The following is a 17,575-nucleotide window of genomic DNA, read 5'->3' on the forward strand; positions in this document are numbered from 1 at the left end:
ATGGTGGACGATCAGTAGGCTTCGTCACAGATTTAAGCCTCATCGAACGATGTTGAGGTGTTGCAAGGCGTTTATATTCTGTAATCTACTTCTGCTGCTCAGGTTCCTCTACATTTCGGTGTTACTCCACCATCAATCATTGATCTTTTGTTATAATCCTTACTATACCTTCCTGCCCCAAAGCGACAAGGAGTTAATATCTCACAGCACTCTCGCTTCGAATAATTGAGCGATAAAGAGAAGTTGTGGGCAACAATTCCACTGTTCGCGAGGATCCTTTTTCACGATACGCGCACCCCACAAAGGCGGCCCCATCAGCAGCCTGTTTCAAGCGGGACGTCACGCGGCGTGCACAAGGACGACGCTGAATGCTGACCACATTTCACACCACTCCACTGCGCCGCCAAGGATGCACATAAATCATGCGCGCCCACACTGAAGTATTGGGAAACATAATTTCTCTCACACCACGCAACGAAAGGTGCGCTCTTCAGCAACGCCTCCTGCCGAGAGTCCTGTCTGAGCGCAGGCAAAATGTGGGCTACCTCAATCGACCCGGTTCGGCTGGCCGGAAAGTGAAATAAAAGTCCAGTCACTCCATAAACGGAGCGCCGTGGGGCTGAATCTTTGCGCGTTCGAACGGCTGACGTGCCCGTGACAGCTTGTTACTTTGTTATTTAAACACGCCTGCAGCGATGCGCGCGATATTTATGGTAATGCGAATAAAACTATTCGCGCAACCGGCGAACCTTTTCGAGGCACGCAACGTAAAACCGATGCAAACTGCCGCCGTGCATTGTTGTTTAGTCTAGGGGATTTTGTTTATGTCTTTTGATGATTTACAATTTTATGACCCACAGATTGCCCGGCTTCTGTTGCTTTCTATAAATGCCTTCGATCAACAAAGGACAACGAAAACGCAGCGATGTAAATGAAAGTTAATTCGTAAGAAGATAACGAAAAACGACACATCTGCGCATTCAGGATAGTCAATATTCATATGAATTATCCAAATAGCTTTTAAAAAAAATGTCCAACCGGAAAGATTGTCATGCCCAGAAATTCGATGCATCAAGAACCTGCCAGAAAACTTCCGACAACTACTCTGTTCTACGGTTCTACGGCACGTCACGTCATTCTACCTCCATCTTGGACGCACTAACACGCACCAGAGATTTACATCAACTTCTTGATGAATCGTAGACTTCGTAATGTCACTGCCACCCGAGTGTAACGGAGTTGACTCCACCATCACCTACGTGTGGATCTCCACCGGTGATCAAACATGTACAATCCCGTCATACGGTGAGTCACCAAAGGTCTGGCCATACCTCGATGCACGATGTTATGTCAACAAATCGACAGCAGTTCATCGGAGTTCAGTAGGACCCTCCGTTGAGCCACGGTACGCGTGATCCTACACAATAATATCGATCGGATGAGCTATTACTCGCGTACTCTCGGTAACGTGCACGGCTCGCACTCAACATCACTGCCGCCGGTGGCACAAAAATTACGTCTACGTTCAAGGTTTTGAGACGCGCACGGCGATGGTATCACGATGGAGCGATTTATTCCCGACAGCGTGAACTCCTCCGCGGTTTGTGGCAGAGCGTAGGAGGAGTAGTACACCGTGATACAGCGGCTGGGGAGATCTATTTCCTGGTGCGGCAAAGCGCCGCTGGCCAGATTTGATCTTATCGAGAAGCACCCTCGTGGGGAGTGTTCTCCTTTGCGATATTGAATCGTCACGATTGCCCACTTAAGCGTTTGCCGTGTTCTGGATCACCGAGGGGGCGGCGTAGATTGAAAAAAAAAACAGAGGAGAAACCCCCACTTTAGAGCTGCCGACGGGGCATGTAATTACCGTGAGATTATGGTGACTGAGGCGCTTGTCTGACGCGCACCTAGCCGGTTTTTCAAAGCCATTTGATTGATACAGGTTATGACCGCACATCTATTCAGCGGCATTGCGAGTACAATGGACCCTTGTTATACAACTTCTGAGCAACTGAGCAACTACTCGGAAATCAACACCGGATTATACATCGAAATGCTCATTTCCCATTGGAGATCTAGCCAAGTACCATTGAGTGTCCAATATCGATAACAGAAGAACTTCCAAAGACCCAAATCGACGGCAATTACTCAGCGTTTGAGGAAAAGAATAATGTGCAGGGAAATGGATCACCCGGTTCTGGCGATTCTCTTCCACTACTCCGAGCACGTCAAACACACGCGTACGCTCCCTACATCTCAGCGGATATCAGATTCTCGTGTCCACACCGCAAACTTCCTATTAAAAAACTTCAGCTCACATAAGCGTGAAACACATTTGATAGGTTTGATCGTTGAACGTTCCAGTGGAGATCCAGCGGATTCAGCATGATCGCGAATCGGACGCACGTTTTTTACGGTGACTTACCTGTGGAGAGGGAAAAAAGAAGGAAAGAAGAAAACGAAACAGATCAGACAAATGGACCAACTGTGCAGAGGAGAAGTCGGTGAGATAAATCTCTGCCCAACGGAATGCTCTTTAATCGTGTCGATGCGAGCTCCAAAGGTAAGGCAACACTCGGAACAACGTTCACTCCTGTCAGAACCGGACACATGTTCCGTTTTCGCACACCAGCCCCGATCGACGTGACAGCCAGTCGAGGGTGTGTATGTGTGCGGTAAACTGTACGTGTGGCGTGTTATGTTTCACGATCGCTCGACACAAAACGGCACGCTCGATCTCGGAACCGCGTCTTGCGCCCTTTCGCTAATTGAAGTCAAGGGCAGAACGCCGGGCCATAGGGTTTTACGCGTGGATGCGAGACCAATGGCGAGTTGTTGCGATCGACCGTCAAAGCCGACGAGAATTAAGTCCCCCATTGCACGTGAGGTGTCGCTTTGAACCGATGACTTTTTGCTGCCGAATTGGAAGGGAAAGTCGAACAGCAATTGAATGAATAAAAACCAATTTTTGGATGATGTAAAAGTGTTACAAAAATAGCATAAAGGTGGCAAAATGTCAGAGACATTTTTTAGATCTGCTGCTGTGCCCATCTGAATTGCATTCAGGGGATTAATGATCACGTTATCGATCGCATGTTACCACATCCTCTTCAACTGATCCGCCAGCAACAGATAAGCCTCCTGGAGTACCATTTTCAATGAAGTTCAAGTAGCACACCTGCCGGGTGCATGGTACAATCTTTCCTCCACTTGTAGAATGGGAGGGACATAAATAAAAAGACATCAAACACCACCGTAGCCGAGAGTTTCATTGTATTGCGCAATACAAGACAATTTATTATGTCTACTACAAAAATCGACAGCTACATCGTGCGGGTTTTGAAAGGGTTCATCTCATTTCAATCTCAAATAAATCCATCCAAATCGAACATGCTCACTCGGGGCATGAATCGATGAATCGGTCAAGCTTATCGCCAGCCAGATCTCAAAGGATTACGATTATCAAATTGATAGCACGATCACATGGCATTACAAAACCGAAACCTTGCAACATTTCATCATTTAAAACGCCCGCTCCCGGGTCTCCGCACGAGCTTCGTAACCCGTTTCGTAATGGAAAAACCTCCCTCTGACCCTGAGCATGGCCCAGTTCAGCGCACTGAAAGCACACTCCGGCGTGGTCGAGCGGCAATTGAGCACGAGTGAGTGAGAACAGAACAAAAAACTATGCAAATGCCTCCCACTCTGGCTCCCGCGGGCACAGCCCTCTGCTGATAAAGGGCCGGACGGTGGAACACGAAATGTTTGCACCCCTGGGAAGGCAGACGGGTGCGAAGAAGTGTTGCAGCGAAAGAAGTGCACTGTCGATGCACTTTTCAATGTCACCGGGCGGAGCTGGCCGGTTAGCAGCAGGGCAGGCGAACGATGATAACCTCGCGTCCGGTACGTGCCAAATCCCAGTGCAAATTTCTCGCCGGGTCAGCCGGCTGGAAGGAAAAACTTGGAAGGAAAATTGCAGCATCCATAGGCGTTCGTTTATTTTTTCCATTTGCACACGACAAACGGGCAGCTCCACGTGGCTCCTTAGTGAGCAGTAAATCACTCAAATTTAACAAATATCCAACAATCTTTCACATGAAAAGTCACAAGAACGAACATTTGTTTTAATGGAAAAACATCCGCTATGTTGCCGTTGCAAGGTGTTTTATTATTTCCACCAAAAACACACACCTATTTCGCCTTTTCGCCTCTTCTCTAATTAAACCATTCCGACCGCGGTCTCAGCTTCAAACGTTACATTTACGGACGCGAACATGAAAACGAATACCTTGTCAACATTTCAAACCCAATTAGTACCGTAACTTTCCAGCAATGTAGGTATTATTGAAGGGAAAAAAGGCGCCCTTCCCCAGGGCGAGTGCAATTGCAGTTTGGCACGCGAACGCCACCACCCCAGGGTCCGTTGATTGTCCCTTGCGGGACCTGGCTGGCAATTTGTCGACCCGATTGGAGCGGACGGTGCTTCTAAAAGACCACGAAAGGTGTAATTGTTTGGGGGAAAAATATTTTTCTCCTCAAGCGATGCGCTCATGTGACAAATAACTGGGCATTCGAAGCATAAACGCAAGGGAGTTTGGGGTTGATTTGCGACCATGTCGAGTAATTATGCATCTTTTTTATCGTACAAAAAAATGATGAAAGGGAAACGAGCCAGAGGAACCCGAGAAACAAATTGTAAAGCATTGGTTTTTGCAATGAGAGGCATTCATGAACGATTCCACCTGCACGATGCAATTCAACGCAGGAAAAAAAGGCACCATTCGTCTTTGATGTTAGACGCCAATCGATGCAGGCTCGTTGCAGCATTCCAATTTTCCTTTCATACGCGGCCGTCGCCCACTTTCGATTCGTCGTCGACAGGTGAAACGGTTTGGAAAGCAAAAGTGCCTCACATTCGCGACGGGAGAAATTTCCCCGTCGTTCCGAAACGCATCCGCGAGTTTGCAAATGGCGGTGCAACGATTATCAGCTGCCACGCCGGCGCAAAGTCGCGTGATCGGGGCCTGTTTTTGTTTATCGCCCTCCCCGAGGGTTGTTTATTTTTTTTGCCCCCAGCCCTTCTTCTATTATTTTAACAAAACAAAACAAAATCCCAGCCAGCTAATCGCGAGCCCAAGCCGGCGAGCGAAAAAGAAGTGAAAAGTTGCACGCGTTTCCATAGCGTTTCGCGAAATCGAGTGTAACGAAAGACAAACCGCAACGGCGGGTGAAATTAGCGAACGAAAATGCGCCCAGCAAGGGGTGGAAAAAAGCGTACAAAAAAGAACACGAAATAATTTCGCACACTTGAGCGGGCTTGTAACGCCGAAAGCGAAACACACGGGCAGTAGGGTTCTTCTCTGTTGGAAGCGCGAGTGCGGAGGCAGCGAGAAACGAGGGCGGAAAAACAAGGGAAACAAGGGAAAAGTATGAATTCAAGTTCAAGTTCAGCCTGCAGCGGGCCAAAATGCAGCCGATTTCTTGCGGGGCTACATTGAGCATGACCGAACGAACTGAAACCGTATCAAGGGCTTGAAGTTTGCACGGGAAATATTTACTGAAGGCGTATTTAAATGATGGGCATAAAGAGCAATACTAAAATGCTTTACGATGCGATATGATACTCTATCCTGTGTATCGTAATAAGGTATAAATTTTGGCTCCTTATCATCAAGTAAATGAGTTATCTTGAAAGAATAATGGCGCAATTAGGGACGGTTCGATTTTAATGACTTTACAAATATTTTGAAACTGACTTTACACTCAACAAAAGAAAGTAACTTTATCATACAGTTTAACCGAAATGCAATCGTGTATAGTTCCCTGCAACACTGAATGGAGTTATTTCCGTCGAATGAAGTAAACCACACCTTTCTGTTGGACAGCTCGTGCCGTAAAATGTAACAGACAAAACTTTTCAAACACGCAACCCAAACAACGCAAACAGTGTGGAAAACACTGTTCGTGCTGTTTTTCGGTCGAGGATTTGCGTGCACATTACAACGAGTAAATAAAATTAGCTACTATGTTATTAAAACAAAGCTTGTTTAGTTCAAAAGAAGAGTAAAGTAAATCACATTCATATATTCGTAAAAGATGAGCGCAAAGTATATGAGCAACAATTATCCCAAATTACAGGAGAATAAACGAGGAAGGCAGAATCGTAGAATAACAATTATAGGAGAGAAGAAAAAATATATCAGTAATCAACCAGCAACCATCGATTGTTATCAGGGAGATAAAAATTATGACGAAAATGAAACGTAAATAGGCGAGAGGAAACTATTTTCGCGCAACAATGGCCAGCATCGGACCGTACAGGCACACGGGCCCGGTGAGTGAGCAGAGAAGGAAAAGGAAAAACAATCCAACAGCACTAGAACGAAGAGCACATCAAACAAGCTCCAATTTAGCTTTTAAAATCAAGTTGAACAACCTACCGAGCCAGCGACGCGAGGTTCAGGTTCATGGTCATACGCATTAATTTAGCCGTAGCTGTGCGGTGTGTGTGTGTGCGTGTTAGTGTGCCTTCTTGTGTTTCTTTTCGCAACAATGCCTACCCACCGGCCCTAGATCGCGGGCACAGCGGTCGCTACCTTCCGCGATGGGCCGCGCGCATTTTCCTCCTCTTTTTTTGTTTGTATCGCGAGTGTGTTCTAGAGAGCGCACTTTTCACACGGCCTGGGAAAATCACGCTCAAATGAAAAGGGGGTGGGTTGGACGTGCGCAACGCTCAGCGTGGTTTAATTACAATTATGAGCCGCGATGGAACCGTGGAACGCATGGAAGGGATATCAAGCGGTCTGGATGCGTCCGGCACACAACGACAACGGCAGGCATTATTACGCTCGAACCCAGCGCGGCCATCCATCCGCGCGGTTGGCTCATTATTATGGCGCTGCATAATTTACGTGAAAATGTTGCAGAAATACCGCCCGGCCGGGCGACATAACACAACGAATGGAATTAAAATTCAGCGGCACTTTGCAGAAGAGAAGAGAAATAATAGAAACACAACAATACCTCCCATGGCTTCCGGTGGTGCTGGTGAGGGAGTAAGAGAGACAGTGAGAAAGAGAGAAAGAGAGAGAGAGAACGAAGGGGAGAATTTGTGAAAAAATGACGCACGCAGCTCACCCCCAGCTAGGCCGCTGGACACCGCGAGGTTCGATTAAAGAAAGGGCAAAAAAAAAGGAAAAAGCCGAGAATCTCAGCAATAAAAAAAATGCACCCAAATGCTACCTGGCCACAAATTAACACAATAAACACTAATTAACCACCATCAAGCGAGAGGGGGGTTTCGTCCTGTTCCACGGGGGTCCCTTTATGTCTCTCCCACAGCCGCAGGAGGGGGTGCGATCGGTCGCCCAAAAAAAAAACAAAACCCCCACACGCACACACACTCTTCGCGAACGAACCGATCCGATTTCAGTTCGAAGCGACCGGCGTGTGGATTTCCACCGCAGGTTTCCCGCGCGGGTCTCCATCGCTTTTCCGCACGGTTTGCGCATTTTCAACAGTCCAGCCCAGCGAAGCATATAAAAAGCACCCCCCCAAAAAACCACCCCCCGATGGAAGGGCTGAAAAAAAAGAACGGCTTTCAAAGCCGTGTTGTTGCGTAGAACAGCTGGCAAAAGAAAACGCGCGCATGCACGCAAGAAAACAATGAACAGCACACGGTGCGTGTGAGGGAGAAAGGAAAATTGGCCAAATAAAAACCACAGTGTGAAACTGGTGTAGCAGAGACAAAATAACACGATAAAGAGCAAGAACCTGAGACGAACATGTATGAAACACGCACCACCGGCGAGTACGAGTATGGTACGAACAGATAAAGTGACAAATACGAGTCAATTTTACCAACAAGAAAAAAAAGAACATAAAACCAGAACGAGAAGGAAGAAGCAAAATGAAATGCTTCAACGAAATGCGAAAAAACTGCTCCTTCTGTTTGAAAAAATCAAGCAAAAAACTGTCATCCGAATCGACGAAGCGCAAACACGAAATGCTATTAACTTTCCTTTTTTTCATTCTGTTCCGTTTTGCACTCTTCTTGTTTGCCTTCTTGCTAGCCACCATGGGTGTGCGTAAATTTTCGCTGCGTACGAGACAAAATTGGGCACAATTTTTGAGCTCCTGCACGATTTACACACCCCGTGTGTTTAACGCTCCTGTCCAACACGCAGCTAGCAAAACCCAAAACGCATTGTGTTCTTAGTCTTTTCCTTTTTTTTATTTGTTTAAATTTTTTTATAAATTGCATTTACCAAACAAAATGCCCTAACCCTCGGCCCAAAAATTGCTCCCAAACGGGGGCGTGTAGTCAACCGTGATCAAATGGACGTGAGGTAGCACACATTTTGGTTTTGTTTGCCTTTACAAACGAAGTTTTTTTTGTAATGTAATAGTTGATAACTCAATTAGCAACCGCTTCCCGTGTCATGTGGGTGATTGTGAGAGTGTTTCGCTAGGGATGATTTTGGAAAAACTGCCAAGGCGTGTGCCAATTGTTAGTATTGTTAAAGCCCGCACGCGTTTTACGAATCGATGCAAGTATTTCGTGTGGTTTTTACATGCCACGCTGATTAACGCTAGGAACATGATTTCCGGCATTTATAACTACTTAGCCAGTGTAATGAATGTGGCGTGAATTGTCTTTTTTCCTGCGTAGAAAACCCGTGTATGTGTGTTTTCCATCCCTAGGTAATAAAAATTAAAAAATAAATCCCCCCCGAAACTGCAAATAGCTCATAAAACCCGTGTAATGGGAAGCATAAATATTAATGGAAAGCCTCTTACAATGCGACGATCATCACCGACGATCAACGGAGCGTCTCCATTGGGCCTGTTAATGTCAAACATAATAAAAACCCCCCTTTCCGTCGAACACCGGCGCTGGCACGACTCGCACACAAACCAAACACGGACGACCCCAGCCGGAGGTCGCCAGATGGAAGCTTCGTGAAAATTCCATTCCATCAAAATGGCGCCTTGGTCCGCTCACTCTTGCTCTTGAGACCCAAAATGGCGCTCCTTCTCTGGGTAAACAGCAAAAAAACTAGAGAAGTGATTCTGAAGATTCTCCAACCCCTGCAGAGAGCCGTGTAAAGTGGGTCGTTTCGTGATATACCGCACGCGTGAATGTGCACCACCGGTTTCCACCGTTTCTTGCACGAATCCTCCGCGATCGGTTGACGCGCACATTGTTGCGCGCGATTTTTCATGCTCCCCCGCTCCGGTAGCGATTTTTCGCTTTCAGTTGTGGAAGGAAATTGTGGCTCGTAAAAATGGAATAAAAGCCCACCCCCGAGCCGCTTCAAAGCCGATCGCACGATCGCGATCGTCCTCCGAGTGCGCCCCTACCGGCAAACCTCTAGTCGTTTGGTGACTTTGATCTTTGCAAGCCCTTGGAAAAACGTGGTTATTTCGACGACGTCAACGACGTTGAACTTGACATCGGGGCGACCGAATCACAGCGCCATCGCCGCCGCTTTATTGCGACCATAAATCTTTCTTCCCTGTACTATCCATTACACCGGGGTGCTAAGAAACCGACGATCGATGATCGGCACGACGCAGTCAACCAGCTGACTGACGTTTGGTATTTCACTTGAAAGCGAAATTGCTGTAACAGAGTTTACAACGTGCACAATGGCGGCACCGGTGAAAAGTGAAGGGAACATAACGATTTAGCTGGAAAATCACCCGAGAGACGACGTTTTCCATTTGATTTCTATGGAACATTTCTTCAGTGTTTCGATAACGAGATAAAGGATAAAATCATCAATCAGAAACGATCGTTTATATACATTTTTAATATGAAAATCAGCGTTACATATACACCTAATGAAAATTTCATCAGTATCATATCATACTGCCACAAAGATGTAATTAAAATAAAATGTCTTCAAAGTTACCCTTAAATATGTATCAAACCTGCTATGAAAGCCCCACAGAACGCTTACGAACGTTGCCAGAAAATTTGCCTCTTATAGCAAAGCCCACGTGTCGATGGGGCTGCGAATAAACACCCATCAGCCCGCAGGCAAACAGTCTCCCACTCGCGCGTGCCAGAAGAGTTGGCTGTTGGTCGAGAAATGTCGCAGCTCCCGAGCAGCACAAATCCCTGCCACGGGCTACGAAAGCCCTCGATATGACATCCCTTCGCACTTCGAGCACTAGTGAGACGTTGGTGACCTTGCATTCCTGGAACGTCAACTGGAACAGAGTGCAGCTTAAGCAACTTCCGTCGCCCGTGGGATGAAGGAGGCTGCCTTCGAGCTGTGATTTTTCAACCCCACTTGAGTGGGTAGTCGTGTCGGTGCAGCTACACAGGACTTCAGGTGATTATTATTGCGTTGCTGAGGCAATGTGTTGAGGTGTCATGATGTAGTTTTTTTTGTAAATTTCAACACTTCCGTTCTACAGTATCCCAAAACAGCGTCAAAATATGCTGCACGTTAATTTATTCTGCTAATGCAGCTCATCAACACGCGGATGCACCGGAAAGCGGTAGCAACGTTAAGCGCCATCAACGCGCCGTAAAGAATACGAGAGAAAAGAATGGTAGCAAAAAAAACGTTCCACGGAAAGGAGTGAAGTTTTACGATAATTTCAAACGCACGATGCATTTCGATGAGGACGAAAACCACAGTAGCGTTGCATCGGCGCGCACTGACACGTTTGCTTTGGCCACTTTTAGTGCAGCAAAAAGCAAAGAAAAAAAAACACACAGAACCCCGCAAAAAGGAAGTTGGTGAATTTTTATTACACCCACCGCCATGGTGGATGATGTAATTGAATGGTGTGCGTAAGTACCCGCTTATGTGTGGCGCAGGCAGTATCGGAGCTATAAAATGAGTCAATTTGCATTTATGTAAAGTATCAGCCCACACCGGGAGGGCTCCGAATGGGAGGCGCGACATGGTTAGCAACTGTGCGACAGAAAACAAAAATGAAGTTATTGCAGCTGAATGCGAGATAAAGCGATAGCCATCTGACCCCCAGCCTGGTACATCCGGAGAGGCTGGAAGAGAATAAATAGCAATTCGGTTGTTAGTTTCGTTGGGCCATACATTTTTGGAATTAAATATTCCTAAGCCACGAACTGACATCTAGAACCTTTACGATTTAAGTTGATTGGCTTTAGTTTGTTCTTTCCAAATCCAATCAAAGCGAGAAGTCTTTGATGGTTAAAAAAATCTCTTCTTAATCAAGTTATTAATTTGACACTTTTGCTTCAGCTGACCTTCATTTCCATCGTTCGACCATTATCATACGATCGCGAACCATTTGAAACAAGTTCTAACGTCCGTAATCAACGTTTATCGAAATGTACGATCTCTTCGATACTTTATACTCACGGAAATGATGCTCAACCTCATGAGCAGCCAAGGAATATGGCTTCCAAACGCAACGCCCGTCCGGCGCATCGACCAACATTCGACATTCGTAGCGAGCATGATTAAAATCGCCATCGTTTGCGCGTTTATTTTGCCATAAATTTCCCATTTTAACGGGCGCCTTAAAGTGCGATGCGCAACGAGCGGGACACCCCTTGCGATTGACCGGATTTCTAATCGCGCCAGCAAACCAGTTTGCAAACCTTCTAGACCTCTCTGCACTTGGAAGGGAGCATCAGCAATGATGGAAATGGAAGGAAAAATAAACCAAACGGCGGCATGAGAATCGCCCCGACCAAGAAGCTGCCCCGTCGGAGATAATCGTACAACTGGCCTGTGCCCGTGAGAACGAATTCTCGGCCCGCGAATGGCAAACGCCAGTGATGCGATGTTGTCGACGATGTACCCCTATTTCGCTCGAGACGATGCACGTGGGCTCCCCCTCTCTTTTTGCGAGAACCACACGCAATAATGCACGACCCGAACGGGGTGCAACAGAAAGAAATGGCCGTGGGATTTTCCTTCCGCTACCGGGTCGGTTTCGTGGCCGTGTTTTGCATCAGCTAGTGGCCCGTTCTGGCCCGCTCACAGCAGCCCAGCGTCCGGTAATGAGCTGCAAAAACAACCAATTCATCAGGAAAACAGGAAAAAGGCCAAGAAAATCGAGCCGAGCTGCAACTGCTGCAACTGCAGTATTTGTGCAGCAGCAGCAACAGCAGCAGCAGGAGCAGCAGTTGGATGCAGTTTTGGAGGGTTTTGTTTATTTTTCTTTGCTGCATCTCATCCGGCATTTTCCCCGCCTTGGTATTGTTGTGTACGTTGATTGGCGTCTATTTGAAGTGTATTTTCCTTTGTTTTGCTCGCCGTGCCTTTTTAGCCATTTACTTTCATTGGCGATGCATTCATGCCCGTCGTCGGACCAACTGTTCCGATGCACCGAAAATGCATCGAAAGAGCGAACAAACACCAACCTATCCACTCACACACACACACACACACGCTACAATACGCCCGGGCAAGCGATTGTTCTACCCAGCCAGCGTGCAACAGATTGCGTAAGAAACGCCGAAATGGCATGGGTTAGCAAAAATGGTGGTTGGTTTCTACCGTTTGTTGTGCTTGCGACCTCTGCCCATGACGTTCACATCTGCATCGGGTTGCATTCGGCGAAGAAGCCACCCTCTTTGCCAGCCTGGTTGTGCCATGCCATCGAACTTCCGCTCCACGTTAGAAAAGCGAACCTTCACCGAGCGCGAACTGAGCCGGCTCACGTTCTTCTCGGTGTTGTGTGTTTGGTTTTTTTGTTGATTTTTGCCCACGAAGCTTCGGTTTTCTTCCGCGAAAAAGGTGCGAATTTTCGTTGGCACCGCAACTCCGATCACGGTGTCGAATGAGAACGGCAGCTAGCACCATTTATCTTTGCCCGGGAGAGAGAATCATTGACACTGCTGGAATGTGTGCAGTTCAAGGACGCGCTATCTCCTGCCAGATACGGTGGACGAAATGGAGAACTTGTTTTATTTTTGTGGTGTAACAACAGCGATAGTTTACTGTTTAGATAAATCACATATATTACACGTGCCGGGCCACAAAACTGCGCACATTTTATTGCGGTCACGACATTTAAATTTCCCATATTACCTTGTTTTAATTATTCAGAATAGAAATTATGTAATAATCATTATACAGTCTACAGGCTTTACGCACTCGACCAGATTATAATTGCTGCATCTTATTTTACGACAAGCCCGCTGGCGTATCAGCAAGTGATGAGCAAATAGCGATAAATTGCACTTTATGCAACCCCACTCCACAGTGGGGAAACCAGGAACAAATCGCGGTCATAAGTATTTTTTATCAGAATTTCTTGGTTTTTTCATACAAAATGTGTTGAATGTTGACCAATTGCTCATTTAAGACGATTATTGGAAGTGGACATCCAGATCTGTATCTGTATTGGTGCCACTGTATCTACATATACTATGTTGATAGATTGTAGTTCAAACACCTTGCGTGCCAAGCGTTTTTTAGGAAAGTTGTTGGTGATACTGTGAATGTCCGGTAGAACCATCCATACCCCAATTGCACAACAATACCAATTTGGCCGAATTTAGTTTCTTTTGTTCCAAATATTCTTCAATAACCTCACTTCGCATCTCTATTATCCGCTCTGCTGTTACATTTGCTAAAGATTGAACTCTCACTTTCACACTATTTTCGCTCACTTGTATACCTGAAGGAACACATAACTTTTTCGCTTTTTGCACTTCTTTATACGTTGGAAATCGTGAAGGATCTGTCCGGTGACTTCCTTCGTATTGATCTTTCGATAAATTATAATCAATTAAAAATCCAAACGCCTCCTCTCCGTTCATCAGCTGTGTTTGACTCGGATTTTCACTTAAGTTGAATGATCGATTCAATAATCTTCCTAACAGATATACCACTTCGAACTTATTTTCTTTACGAGCTATTTTTCTTGCAAATTCTAGCACTTCTTCCAAACTATATTTTTCACCCAAATCACTTTCTATTTCACTGATTCTGCGCCGTCTTTGTCGTTTGCCAATAATTTCGAAAGATTTACGAGGTCTTCCAAATCTGCTATCATTCTCCTTTTGTGTGCTTTCACTTCGACATACAATATCAAAATTTGAATTTAGCCACTTTTGATTATATTTTTCAAATCGCATTTGGTGTCGATTGGATCTATCGTACAATTGTTTTGCTTTCACTAAGAGCAATTTTATTCTTTGTCGAACAGACTTTACTAGCAAATTTCTTGTTTTAACCACTTCCAGAATATAATTGAAAATAATTTCCGTATTCTCTTTTACTGAATTTGAAATATTGATTTGCTTTAAATATCTTTAATGATGAAATAAGCCATGTTGTCTATATACGTTTTATGTTTGGAATGAACTTAAATGTGAACTAGTAGAACTAATTATATAAGATATGGGTAGCTTAATGTCATCCTATATGCCATTACGTTATATGGGAATCCCATATATCATTCAATAAAATTATGCTGTATATAGTACAGGTAGCTGCTAAGTTTTTATGCTAGCATAATATGTGAAACTCCCCCCCCTCCCCTAAGGCAAAAAAAGCCGCCTCAATAACAGTGGTTACCTTCAATGGGGGTAACCACTGTTATTGAGGCGGCTCTTTTTGCCTTAGGGGGGGCTTTTCACATATTATGCTAGCATAAAAACTTAGCAGCTACCTGTACTATATACAGCATAATTTTATTGAACTAAAACACAGGTGTAAAATTTTACAAACAGGTGGCAAGGGTAGTGAGTATTATTGAGGCGGTGATGTTTATAAGTTAACATATCTAGCGTCAGGTACCATGCGGCTCCATATGTAAAAAAAGTTTACCTACAAGATTTGATTTTACAAACGAGTGCGCAAGTATGCGCAGCTGGAAATGACTTTAAAAGTTTGTTTAAATATTAAACTAACGTTACTGAAAATTTGGCGATGGTACTTTTTGATACTTTTTTTTTATTCATTACCAAAGTTGAAAAACATGTTTTTTTCTTATTTTTATTTTCAAAAAACAATATTTTTTTTTCTTTTTATTATAAATAAATTTATTTAAATAACTTTAAAACAATGAAAACTTTATAATCTTTCGAACTATATGCAATTTGCATATGATATTGTAGAAAAACAGAGCAAAACATCCCATTAAACAAGAACGCTCAATGTCCAGAAATTTCATCGTTTTTTTGCACTTTTTCAACTTTGGCATCGTATATCTCAAAAACTACTAAAAATAGAACCCTGTAATTTTGGCTTTTTCTTAGTCAACTATTTCTTAATTCATCACCATGTTCAAAAATACCCTACCATATATGTAAAAAATTGGACTTATGACCGCCTTTTCCCCAACGTGGCACTCTTTTTCAGAGCTCATTCCAAAGAAGCTTAGGAAAGAACCACGGCATTAGAAAGGAGCGTTCGCTTCACCACGCACCGTACGCCCTGAGGGCGGCTGAACCACCATCCGTCGAAGGAAAAGGAGTCGATTTGTGCAACGTCTCCTCTAGCACGACCCGGGTATGCGCAAATGATTTTTGTTGCAACACCAAAACCAGAACGAGAAGGGAACACACGAAATGCGCACCGGTGGAGGAGGGAAAAAAAGAAAAGCAGAAAAACCCCACACCAACGAATGGGACGGGTGATTGTGCGGAAGAAAAACCCCCGTTAGAGGACCTTGAGCGATCCGGTTATGGTTTGTCCCACAACCGTGCTGCCCCACCAGGGAGTTCGCATGCGAGGCTTTTGCGGCTATTGCGACTGCATCGAGGCGAGCGAAATGCATCGGAAAACGGGCCTGTCCCCCAAGTGCAGCACCAGCGACAGTGGCGGCAGTTGCACACCACACTGGGGTGGTGTTGGAAATCGATCGAGTTGCTTTGCCTCGCCTCACTCGGGTGGTTTCTTCCTTCACCATCACCACACCACACGATGGTGTTGCATTTCAGGCTACCTCGCTTCGAGCAAGAACACACTTGCTGGCACTCTCAAATTGCTGCCAACTTCGTGGACGTGTCGCCGGTGCTGAAGGGAGCTCAATATTTGAGACATTTTCCCGCCACCGCGCCGTGAGCAAACAGGCTGGCCCCGGTGCGGTCTCGCCTTCGACAGCTGTCGGTTATCGAGATGACATTTCACTCGTCGGAAGTAGCGAGAGCGCGAAAAAGCGAGACAGCTTACGTGGTCGTGTGGATACCGATTATCTGGACATGGTTTAGCTGCGACTCGACCCACTAAGTGGACGGTGCGTAAACGAGGCAGATTTGAGCTTTCCGTTTAACCTCCAACCGGTGAAGGAATGCCTAATGGCTGCTAGTTAGCCTGCACCGTAGAAAGGAAAATGCGCACCTCAGGTATATGCTCGCTAACGATCGATAATAACGGGAAGCTGGCATGCGGGAAAATGAACGCCACTTGGCGATAACGAGCCTCAATGGGCGCGAAACAAAAACTCACGAGTGAAAATTCAGACCATTCAGACCGCCGGACGGCAGATTGCACCCTAAATAATGAAGAAGAAAAACCCACACACAAATGAAGCACACTTGTCGGCCAATCAAAAAGCGCGAATAAACGAAAGACTTCAACAGCCGACAGACAACGAACTTTTTTCGATGCATTTTTTGTTGGTGTGTTCAAATTTATTTTCCTGCTGCTTTCGATAAGGCTAAAGTAAATATACTTTCGAAGCACATAAACAAAAAAAATGAACACCGCTCTAATGTGCCTTTTTTCCCTCATTCTTAATCACTCCAAGCAAGTGCGCCCCGCCGACTCGTGGCCGCGCAAATTAAATTAAATTAGCAGTTTTGCTCAATTTCAACTCATAAGCCAATTCTCGGTGCCGCCACATTCGGGTCCTCGTTTTCGCTTTCCTCTTTCAATTCCGGTGCGATTTGAAACAAACTCAACGGCATCGTGCCGCGTCCGGGACACAATTGGCGAGTGTGCGATGCTTCGTGCGTCCGCATCGCAAAAGAAGGCATACGATGAAAGGAAAAGGGAGAAAAGTGCATCTGAAAGTGAACTGTACATGCGAAACAAAAACACAACGATTCGCAGCATTATTAATGCAACAGAAGTTTTCCGCGCGATCATTATCTTTCATCACATCAGATGATTTTTTGGGTGTGAATACGCGATGCCACAGTTTTGTTCGTTTTTTTTTTCGCTGGTTTAATTCAAAATTCTCACCGCTTTTGAAGCGTCCATGCTCGTGCGATTTGCATTGGAAATTAACTCGCAAAAAAAATGGGAACCTTTGCGGACGCTAAACGATTCCAAACACACATAAAAACGTCCCCAATTAATTTAGGAACAAAATATAGCCCTCCTACCGATGCATCGCATCCGGTATCCCTCGGCGAGCGTCACATAAATTGCTCTGCTTTCAGCAGCCACTTGGGATCCCGGCGGCTCCAAGCTTCAGTCACAGTCGAATGCATTTTGCCACTCAACCGAAACCGATTGACCAATTTTCGGCAACGTTAACAAGCGAAAAATAAAACCAACCAAATACCGAAGGCTCCCTTCTTCATGCTCTGCGATGGAGCGGCTTGCTATTCGGCTAAATTATTCCCAAACGATGGAGCGAACCCCTAAGACGTCGACGGAAACGA

The sequence above is a fragment of the Anopheles nili genome, chromosome 2 (assembly GCF_943737925.1).
Source record: "Anopheles nili chromosome 2, idAnoNiliSN_F5_01, whole genome shotgun sequence".
Taxonomy (NCBI): Eukaryota; Metazoa; Arthropoda; class Insecta; order Diptera; family Culicidae; genus Anopheles; species Anopheles nili.